Consider the following 10,704-nt stretch of genomic DNA (forward strand, 5'->3'; position numbering starts at 1 on the left):
GATTCATCTATGTTGTGAGATGTTTCTTGGATTCACCATTGTTGTTTATCTTTGTGTAGTATTCCACTGTGTGTATATATCATAATTCATTTATCCATTCATCTGTTGATGGGCACCTAGGTTGTTTTCATCTTTTTGCTGTTGGTGCTGCAGTAAATGTGGGTGTGCATGTATCTGTTGGTGTGAAGGCTCTTATTTCTCTAGGATATATTCCAAGCAGTAGGATTGCTGGATCATATGGTGCTTCTATTTCTAGCTTTTAAAGGAAACACCAAATCGATTTCCAAAGTGATTGAACCATTTTATATTCCCACCAGCAGTGTATAAGTGTTCCAGTCTCTCCACAACCTCTCCAAGATTTATTATTTTGTGTTATTTGGATTAGTACTAGCCTTATTGGGGTGGGATGGTATCTCACTGTAGTTTTGATTTACATTTCTCTTAATGGCTAATAATGATGACCATTTCCTCATGTATTGGTTAGTCACGTGAATGTCTTCTTTGGTGAAATGCCTGTTCATATCCTTTGCCTATTTTTTAATTGGGTTGTTTGTCTTTTTGTTATTGAGGTTTTGCAGTATCTTACAGATTTTAGAGATTAGACGCTGATCACCATCTGCACTTTTGAGGACCATTCTGACTATGGTTCTTCCAAGACAGAGTTAGTTGTTCATTCTTCTGGCAATCCATGGTATATTCAATATTCTTCACCAACACCATAATTCAATGGCATCAATTCTTCTTCAGTCTTCCTTATTCGTTACCCAGCTTTCACATGCATATATGAGTATCAGTAGCCCTGAGCATTCTTTGGTTCCTTGATGTTTCTTAGTTTGTAGACGATACTTACTTAGTGTCTTTCTTCCCAGTGTATGTGTCTCTGGGTCTATTTTGGTTTTTTTATAACTTAAAAGTGATTAGGTTTAGAATCCACCTTGTACTGGTTTGGCCTCATTACCATAACAAAAGAAAAAACCTATTTCCTAATGGGATCATACCCACAGGTACCGGAACCAGGACTTCGATACAGACATACCTCAGAAATATTGCAGGTTTAGTTCCAGACCACCAAAATAAAGCAAATATTGCAATAAAACGAGTCACAGAAATTTTGGGGGGTAACTATGAGTCAGCATCAACTCAACAGCAATTTTTTTTTTTTGGTAGTTTATTAAGTGTACAGTAGCATTATGTCTTAAAAAAAAAAGTACATACCTTAATTAAAAAATGCTTAATCATTTCTAGCTTTTGATTTAAAAGCTAGATGTGTGACTCTTCCTTACACTTGAACACTTAGAGGGCACTATAGAGTTATTAATTTCAATATTGTTGTGTCTCAGGGAATTGGGAGGCCCAAGAAAAGGGACAAAGATGGGGCAATGGCTGGTGGGTGGAGCAGTCAGAACACAGACATTTATCATTCAGTTTGCCGTCTTATATGGGTGCAGTTTGTAGCACCCCAAAACAATTACAATAGTAACATCAGAGATCACTGATCACACATAACTGTAACAGATATAATAATAATGAAAAAGTTTGAAATATTGGGAGAATTACCAAAATGTGACACAGACACGAAGTGAGCACATGCTGTTGGATATATGGTGCCGATAGACTTGCTCAATGCCGGGTTGCCACAAACCTTCAATTTGTAAAAAATACAATATCTGTGAAGTGCAGTAAAATGAGGTATGCCCGTATGCATTTTTGAGAGATTAGAATTCAAGCCATAACAGCATCCTTCCTCTGTCTCTTCTGTTTCATCTCTTTTATAGGATGCATACAGATTGGCTTAGAACCCACCCTACTCACATATGACCTCTTGTTAACTTAACTGATAACATTTTCAAAGCACCCTATTTAGGCAAGGCCATACTGAAAAAAACAAAATATTCTATCACCACTAGCCCATACAGTGCCTTTGTACAAATTAAGCCACACGTGTCCCTTACCCCAGGCAGACACAGCTTTGTGCTAGGCTCCATGGTGAGAGCAGTGCTATAGTGCAGCCTGGAGTTTAGCCCTACTTGCCCTTCGGCTGGATGCCCTTATGCGGGGCTCAACCCGCACATCCCTCCATAGCATTTCTGCACTTGGAAGTGAGCTCCAATAGAGCTAGTAATGTCTATCATGGCACAACCAACCAACCAACCACCCTCTCTGAGTTCCGTGAACCACGCTGGAATGGCTACCAAAACCTAAACTATTGCCTTGCTCCCCACAGGTACTTAAAAATACTTGTTTGGTGATAACCGTGGAACTGTTATCAGCACTAGTAAAGACTGTTTAAGAAAGTGGGCTCTAGGAGTGTAAATTAGTACAACCACTGTATTTGTTTCCTGGGGCTGTAGTAACAAAAGTACTGCAACTCAGTGGTTTAAAACATTGGAAATTTATTGTCTCAGTTCTGGAGGCTAGAAGTCTGAATTCAGGGTGTTCGTAGGGCCATGCTCTTTCCAAAGGCTGTAGGAGAAGTTCTTCCTTTTGCTCCCAGTTTCTAATAACCCCAGGCATTCCTTGGTTTGTGGCAACATAACTCCCATTTCTGCCTGAGTCTTTACTTGGCCATCTTTCCCATGTCTCCTCTCTTCTCTTCTTATCAGGACACCAGTCATAAAGAGATTAGAGCCCATCAAATAACCTCATCTTAACTAATTACATCTGCAGTGGCCCTATTTCCAAATAAGGTCACATTCACAGGTGCTGGGGGCTGAAAAATTCAACATTATCTTTTGGAAGGGCACAATTCAACCCATAACAACCACTTTGCACAGAAATTTAGTAAAATCTAGCACAGTTAAGTATGTACATATTCTATAATCCAACAATTTCATTCCTGTGTGGAAACTTTTGCATCTCTGCCTGAGGAGACATAAATATACAACTGTTTATAATTGTAAAAGGGTAGTAAATAGTGTCACCTGAACCTGTCCAACTTCTGGGATGGTAATGCAAATCAACACCAGCTCAAGGCTGATCCCTGTGAGGTGGAGGTCAGACATACCTCCACTCTCCAAACTTCTTCTGACACCAGCCATCCCACCCACGGCACTCTCTACTTCTCTTCTGGGTTTAATAATCCATTGCAATGGCCACACAGAACTCACAGACCATATTTACAGTTAAATGGTTTATTAAGGAACAGGGTACAACTCAGGATCAGGATTAACAAACTACATCACAGGATCGGGAAGCGTGTAGGCAAAGTCTCCCTTCTTCAGTGCAGGACAGCTTTCTCAGTTCTTCTTGACCATGCAGGCATCCTCTCAGCCCCTAGAGGACAGGCTCCTCTCAACCCCCCCCAGGACAGGCTCCTGTTGGCCTTGCTCTCTGTCACCACTGACTGTGACTCAGGGTGTCTTCTGGGCCTGTTGCTCCTGGCTCTCCCACTGGACACCTTCTGGGCCTCTTGCTGTCTTCAGCATTACAGCCCTTGACCCACATTACAGCTCTTTTAGGAGGTTCCTTGCTTCCTCTCTCTCTCGCTGCTTCTTCTCCCTTGTTTCTTCCTTTTGTGTCTTTCTGCTGTATCTCCTCTTGTTTCTTTCTGTCTGAAAAACCTCTGTGGGGCTAGCTGCTTAAATACATAACTCGTTGTCAGTTTCAAGGCATGGCCACTCCTAGAGAGGGGTGCACAAACTGACCAATCCTCTCTCAGTAAGCCACATACACTTCATTTGCATACTAGACTATAATCACGTCATTTTATAGTCCATTGACCAATCCCTGCAAGGTGCATACCAATCACAGGACAGGCTGCAGTCCAGGACCATTCAAAAAGTATCAAAACCAATTTATTTACAGCTTACCCAGGAAATGTAAATCAACCTGGACAAAAGTAACAAGTTCTTTGGGGTAGAAAACTAGGACAAAGGTAACTCCTCAGGGCTTTGGGGAAAATCTCTCAAGCTGTTTTCCCAAAGAACCAAGGCAAAAGGCCACATAAAGGAACTCATTTCACCACAGTGATAAGAGCAAAAAATGGAAACAACTTAGTGTCCATCAGTAGGTCACCACCACATGTTTCTTGGGAAGCAATGGAGTACTATATGGCAGTAAAAAGCTACATATATCAACACGATGAATCTCAAAAATGTACTTATTTAGTGAGACTGGGTACAGAAGTGTGCAAACAGTATGATTCCTTTTATGTAAAGATTTAAAACATACACAATACTTTATGTTGCTTTTGAATGCAATTTTTGTTGAAAAACATAAAAACAAACATGGGTTTATAAACACCAAATTCAGCATGGTAGTTATCTCAGGGTCAGGGATGAGGGATAAAGGGAGGAAAAAGATATCTAGAATTGAGAGGGTAGACAAGGGACCTCAACTGAATCTATAATATTTTATTTCTTTAAAAACATTGAAAATATTTGAAGCAAATATAAAAAGTTAAGACTTTGGGGACATAGGTTTTGCCATACTAGTCTTTATACTTATTTGTATAGTTGAAATATTTTATAATAAAAAAATTTTCTCTTTGCTAAATTCAACGTCTGACATCAGACTGCTCCTGCTTGGATCTGCGCTGCCCCACTTACCAGCAGTGTCACCTTGGGCAAGTTACTTAGCCTCTCAGTTTCTTCAGCTGTAAAATGAGGATAATAATAGAACCTACTTCATGGGGTTATTGTGAAGATTAAATCAGATAATCCATATAAAGCACTTTGCACAATGCTGAGCACAATAAGGAAAAGCTATTATTCTATTTCATGTGCTTTCATAAATCAATCAAGGGCAAATCATGAAGAATTCAACAAATGTTCATTGAATCACTATTCTGGGCCAGGCCTAGTACGAGGCGTTGTGGTTACCAAGGTGATTTGTACCCAGTTTGATAGAGGAGACAGACATGTACCTAGCAAAGGTGTTCAACAGTTCGGTGCTGTGACAGAGGTAAGAACGAGGTGGGGATGTTGTTGCGTGCCGTTGGGTAGATTCTGACACATAATGATCCTGTAGGACAGAACGGAACTGCCCCATAGGATTTCCTAGGCTGGAATCTTTACAGGAGCAAATCACCAGGTCTTTCTTCTGAGAAGTCACTGGGTAAGTTTGAACCTCTGACCTTTTAGTCAGCAGCCAGCTTTGTTAGGGTTAGGGAAGAGTGAAGGCATCAACCAAGGGGTAGTCTTCCTGCATTTGCCATTTGCCAAAATAAAACCTATTGCTTCGGTTATCTATTGCTGCATAACAAACCACTCCAAAACTTAATGGCTTAAGATAGCCATAACTGATGGTTAGTCCATCAGGGATGGTTTGTTTCTGCTCCACGTATTGGTGACTGGGTGACTTGACTGGGGCTGGAGGATCCAAGATGGCGACACTCACAAACCTGGTGCCTCAGTAGTGATGGCTACAACAGCTGGGACTGGCCAGGTGTTATTTCTCTCTCTGTGTGGTCTCTCAGCAGGTGAGCTAGGCCTCTTTACATAGTGGCTCAGCTCTGTGAAGGTGAAAGCTAAAGTTTCCGGTCTTCTTGAAGACTAGGCTGACCTAGCCAACATCACTTGTATTGCACTCCATGGGTCAGAAGAAGTCACAAAGCCAGTCCAGATTCAAGAGGAAGGGAAATAGATGCTACCTCCTGATGGGAGGAGCAGCAGCAGAGAATTTGTGGGCACCTTTTTTTTTTTAACCTACCAAATTTATTATATCATATTCAACTTTACAGCCAATTTATGATTTAGGCAAGATCCTGGGCTGATTTACAAATCAATGGTCTGAAACGCAGTGTGGTATAGCAGTGGTAAATCACGGGGTTCAAAGCCTCATTCCAGTACTTTCTCACTGCATAACCTTGTTTAATCTCTCCTACCACCATTTCCTCATCTGTAAAATGAGAGGCAATAAGGTCTAACTTCCCAGGGTTATTCTGAGAATTAGTAGAATGCATGGAAAGCTCTGGAGCATGGCAGGTGAGATCACTGAGCAGCGTTCTAATACCATTGCTGTTGTTGTTAGGTTTCTTGCCTTTCTTCTTAAATAAGGTAATATGATCTATACATTTGAAGTCAGTTCTTCTGTCTGTCATGGGAAAATCCAACAAGCCTCTGGTCTTGCCTGCCCTTCCCTGAAAATCTCAGCAACCATGCCATGGAGTTGTGCAGGGCTTTGCAAATTTATTCAACTTTTGGAAAGCAATTTAGTAATCATTAACAAGAGTCATAAAAAAAAGTTCATATCCTTTGACCCGCTAACCAGATTTCCAGACAATTATCCTGAGGAAAGTGATTCAAGAGAAGACTAATATCCATATACGCCAAGTTCTTTATTGCCATTTTCTCTAGAGCAACTAAATATAGAGGAACAGCTTAAATGTTCACTAGAAAGGGAATGGCTTGATAAATTATGGTACAATTAAATACTTGTTGGAATATTATGCAATTTCTAAAATGACAATTTTATCACAATGTGGTAGCATGAAAAGTTTTTTTTATGTAAAATGCTAAGTGACAGATTCAGAATTCAAAAATTTCTCTACATGAATAAAGACCAGAGCCAGAGAGGGGAGAAACATTCACTAGTGTTTAGGAGGTGAATTTGGAATTGATTTTTTTTTTTCTTTAAAAAATTTTCCTGATTGATGTCTTCAATCAAAATCGGAAGAAACAATTTAGGCAAGACCATATTGAAAAATGGTTTATTAAGCTGGTAATAGGGAAGCCAGGGTTGAGAAGAGAGAGTGTTCCTTATATATATATATATAGTGGGGTTGTTAACCTGTGTCCCAGAACAATGTGTGCACTATTTGATGAGAAACTAATTTGTTCTGTAAACCTTCATCTAAAGTACAATTAAAAAAAAAAAAGAAAAATGGTTTATTAAAAAAGAAAGACCACAACAAAAAAAGGACAGAAAGGCCAGAGAAAGAACTGCAAAGCTTTTTCAAAAAACATATTTTTTTATTTTTGTTGTTGTTGAAAATATACACAGCAGAACATACAACAATTCAACAATTTCTACATGCACAATTCAATGACATTGATTATATTCTTCAAGTTGTGCAACCATTCTCACCCTCCTTTTCTGAATTCTTCCTCTCCCATTAGCATAAACTCACTGCTCCCTAAGTTTCCTATCTAATCTTTTTTCTTTTTTTTAATGTTTTATTGTGTTTAAAGTGAAAGTTTGCACCGCCAGTTTAGGTTTCCATTTAACAATCTTTACACAAAGTGTTCAGTAATATTAGTTACATTTTCACAATGGGTCATGATTCTCATTCATTCCGTTCTGGTTGTACCATTTCCAGTACACTAGTTTCGCTGCCTCCTTACCTCCTCATCTTTGCTTTAGAGTAATTTTTGACCCTTTGGTCTCATATAAAAAAACTCTTTGCCATCGAATAGATTCTGACTCATAGTGACCCTACCAGGACAGAGTTAGAACTGCCCCATAGGGTTTCCAAGGAACAACTGCTGGATTCAAACTGCTGACCTTTTGATTAGCAGCTGAGCTCTTAACCACTACACCACCAGGGCTCCTGGTCGCCTATAGTTTCTTTTTTTTTTTAAAGAAGTTCATTGTTCATGGGTGATATTCTTTATTTTATGAGCCAATCTGTTATTCAGCTAAAAAGTGATCTCAAGCAGGGACAGATTACCCAATAAGTAAGGTAACCAAGTGCTTAGGGCATCAACAAAACAGGGGCACCAGTTGTCCAAAGCAAAGACCCATAGATACCAAGCAGACAGGACACAAGGAAAAGCAGGCACCACAGTGGAAGGGAACTGGTGGGGCGCTAAATGAAATTGATACCATTTTATAAATTCTGTATATGTAATTGTATTTTCCTTTTCATTTCAGACTGATTGGTATAACCTCACATTCAGTTCTCTCTCCTCAACCACATAAGAAGGTGCTGATGGCACTGTAATGGCGTGATTCGTGACGTATCTGGTCCTGTGCGAAGTCAACCAAAAAGCATCTTCAGATTGAGCATAGCCTTGTGTTTGTATCATATTCTTTGTTATCGCTCTCACCTCCGTCAGGTATCAGCAGTCGTCCAATGCACTGTGAAGATGCAGCATCGAAGGACGGAAAGTGAGTGCACAAGTTTTTAAGTGTTATTTCAAGACGAAAAACACCTGTGGAGATCTGAAAAGGGTCCACCAACAAACACCTGACGACAAAAGAATGAGATTATTTCCAAATGGCTTATAAGTACTATTTCTCTTGACTATCTCAGACCTGAAGAACTAAACGACATGTTGCCAATCAATTTTTTTTACTTACTAATTTTTAAATATAAATTTTTGTGTTAAGGTCCAAAATTCAAATGTCAATTTTATTTTGTAAATTTTACTTGTTTTATAAATTTTATTTATTTTCAATTATTCAAATTTATTTGCTATGGTGGGACCAAATTTTAAAAGTGACATAATTTTACATCCAGGTAAAATGAAATGGCAACAATTAAGTGGAATGTAAAAATGAAAGCTTGTAGAAGGTAAAAAGAAAAGGATTTGTGAATCCCTAAAGACAATTCCAAAATTAACTTCCTTTTTTAAAATGTAATGAAATCAGAAAAGATTTCTTTCATTGAATGCTTGAGTTTAATGCATGCAAATTGTTGTTCTAGTATAACTGTCCTGAAATTACTACCAGCAATACGAACCTAACATCCATTTCTTGCCGTCGTAAAAAAATTAGCAATGGTGTAGAAAGTGAAACTATTTTGGAATATGAAATTGTTACATCTGCAGACCCCATAAATAACAGAAATACAAATTCTGCTTGTGGAATAATTTCTCTTCTAATAATGTAAATTATTGGATCGAAAGAGGACCAAGTGATTGTCAACATCGCAGTGGACCATATTTGAAAATCTGTGTTGAAAATTTCTGGATGGTAAACAAACAAGGTTCTATAGCCAGAATATATTTCTAGGGTACAAAGCTAGTGGTGAAAATTATAAGAGGGTATCTTAGTCATTTAGTGCTGCTAGAACAGAAGTACCACAAGTGGATGGCTTTAACAAAGAGAAATTTATTTTCTCACAGTCTAGTATGCTAGAAGTACATAATCAGGGCATCAGCTAGAGGGGAAGGCTTTCTCTCCCTGTGGACTCTGGGGGAAGGTCCCTCTCATCAATCTTCCCTTGGACTCGGAGCTTCTCTGTGCAGGAACCCCAGGTCCAAAGGACACGCTCTGCTCCCGGTACCTCTTTCTTTGTGGCATGAGGTCCCCAACTCTGCTCGCTTCCCTTTCCTTTTATCTCTTGAGAGATAAAAATCCATGACAGAGGGAGTGGCTACTGTATTCTCCATCAGTCGGCTCTCTATATTGTTTTGTTTGCAAATGATTCTGTCCTAAATCATTTAATTCTCAATTTGCTACGGATGGATTTAGTGATTGGCACAACTTGAATATGATTGATAACCATGAGAGCAGTTCAATTCACAGAGATTGCATGTTGTCACATGAACTGGAAACACAAATTAATGAAGAACTTCAGTGTTAGAAAGTCGTTTTGCAATGCCTCGTTGCCGCCATTGTAACAATCGCTGAACGTGGACTATCTTTTCGATGAAGAAATTAAGTGTTCGGGTCCCCACAAAATGGAAATTTTGTGGCTTTACTTGAACTTGTTGCTCAGTTTGATACATTTTTAGCAAGTCACATCTCAAAATATGGTAACATAGGAAAGGGCAAGCCATCGTGTATGTCTACAACAATATGTGAAGAGTTAATGAACTTAGTAAGTGATAAAGTTTGATCAACTATTTTGATCAAGTATAATTTTATATTTCAGTTTGTCTGGGGATTACACTCCTGATCTTTCTCATATAGGTCAGCTAAGTATTGTTTTAAGATACATATCTCCAGCAGATGGAAAACCTGGTGAGCGATTTACCACATTTACTAGCTTCAAAATTCATATCAGTGAAGAAATTGCAGATCGAGTACTTCACTATTTATATGAAGTTTGCAAAATTGATTTTTCTGAGTGCAGAGGCCAGTCCTATGACAATGCTGCCAATATGTAAAGGTGTTATAAAGGCCTGTAACAGAAAATTTGAGAGAGTGATGAATATGCTATGTTCATACCATGTGCTGCTCTTTCACTTAAATCTCGTAGGACATAGCGTGGTAGATTGTTGCCCGGAAACAGTTGATTTTTTTTTCTACTGTTCAGTTACTCTACACATTTTTTGCCACCTCTTCTTACTGATGGGCAATTCTTAAAACATATTTAGGCAATGATTGAGTATTAAAGTGTCTTTCTAAGTGCATGCTGTAGCAACGAGTATAATTCTGGAATCATACACTCAGATTCTAGATCCCTTAGAAAATATTGCTAAAGACCAGACATAAGAAGGAGATGCCATAAAAGAAGCTGAAAACTTCGCCAACAAAATGCAAACACTAGAGTATTTATGTTGGTTCTATGGAATAATATATTATAGCATTTCATCAAATGAGTCAAGCTGTCTGAGATTCAGGAGTAAATTTAAAGACATGCACAGACCTCCACCAGTCATTAACAGGGTATTTACATAATTTAAGAGAAGATTTTGAACATACAACAAAATACTGCCATATACTATCAAGCACTTCAGCATCACAGAAGCATTAGAAAGAAACAAGTAAATGACAGAAGTGCTCAAGAACTATCACTGAGTGCCAGAGATCAATTTCACATAACCACATACTACACCATCGTTGAGAAACTTGAATCTTGCATGAAAAGAGGGG

The sequence above is a fragment of the Elephas maximus genome, chromosome 19, assembly GCF_024166365.1.
Source record: "Elephas maximus indicus isolate mEleMax1 chromosome 19, mEleMax1 primary haplotype, whole genome shotgun sequence".
Classification (NCBI taxonomy): domain Eukaryota; kingdom Metazoa; phylum Chordata; class Mammalia; order Proboscidea; family Elephantidae; genus Elephas; species Elephas maximus.